Raw genomic sequence first — 1,053 nt, 5'->3', positions numbered from 1 at the left:
TGACTTGTACAACGTTGTTATGGATTACGATACAGCTCGACCCTCAACTAAACCTGACTTGTACAACGTCGTTATGGATTACGATACAGCTGGACCCTCAACTAAACCTGACTTGTACAACACTGTTATGTTCTGATGCATACAGTTTCCCCAAATGCTGTTGGGGGGCCACAGGGGTTGGTTGCATTGCGTGATGGTGGGCACTTGTTGAGGCCGGGGACCTTGGCCGTCCAATCCTTGGCTACAGAAGTTGGTGATGGGGAAGGAGCCTTTGCTGATGTGTGAGGTTGAGAGGTTTCGACTACATATAGTCGGACTCACCTCGATGCACTGCTCTGGTTCTGGAACCAGTCTCTAGTGTCACGGGCGTGGGATGAATGAACCCAAAAGCAGGCAGATACAAAGAACTCTAAAATGAAAGCTGTGATGGTCTGTTCCAATGGAAATGCATAAACAGAGCAGCTAAAACCTAACGATGATGATGGTGTCATCAGTGACATCATCAGTTTGTTTCTTAGAATATATGATCTCCATGGCAACAGACTGTTCAGCTGTGACATCATCATCAGTCTGTTTCTTGAAAGTTTACACAAGCAAAGTGTAAAATTTAAACAGTTCAATCCTTCTGCACCAGCATTTCCGGCGAAAATGCTAGTGTGAATGCCTCTGATAACTTTAGCTGACCGGAAAATGCGTCGTCGTAGTGTCGGGAGGAGTGAACTCTCGCTTTAGCATGAGAGCTCGTAGCAATGGTAGCAATAACAACCTAAAGAAATGTTGATGGGCTTCTGAAAAAATGGAGATGGAATTGGTTTCAAAGCAAAACATGGCTGCTGTAGTGTCGGAGCACTCGCAGGGCCTGAAATTCGCTGCGGGGAGAAAGACAGACAGACAGACAGACAGACAGAGAGACTGATTTCCTCCCATGCAGAGAAAGGGTTGCAGCTCAGTGTTCAGACCCGTTAAGGCTTTCATTAAAGACTCATAGTGGGCGATGTCAGGCTTCACTTTGTGGTAATTACAGTTGTCTCTCTGACACGCAGTCACAGGACC

This window comes from Austrofundulus limnaeus, unplaced genomic scaffold, assembly GCF_001266775.1.
Source record: "Austrofundulus limnaeus strain Quisiro unplaced genomic scaffold, Austrofundulus_limnaeus-1.0 Scaffold73, whole genome shotgun sequence".
NCBI classification, from domain to species: domain Eukaryota; kingdom Metazoa; phylum Chordata; class Actinopteri; order Cyprinodontiformes; family Rivulidae; genus Austrofundulus; species Austrofundulus limnaeus.
Note: the sequence above shows the minus strand (reverse complement) of the source record.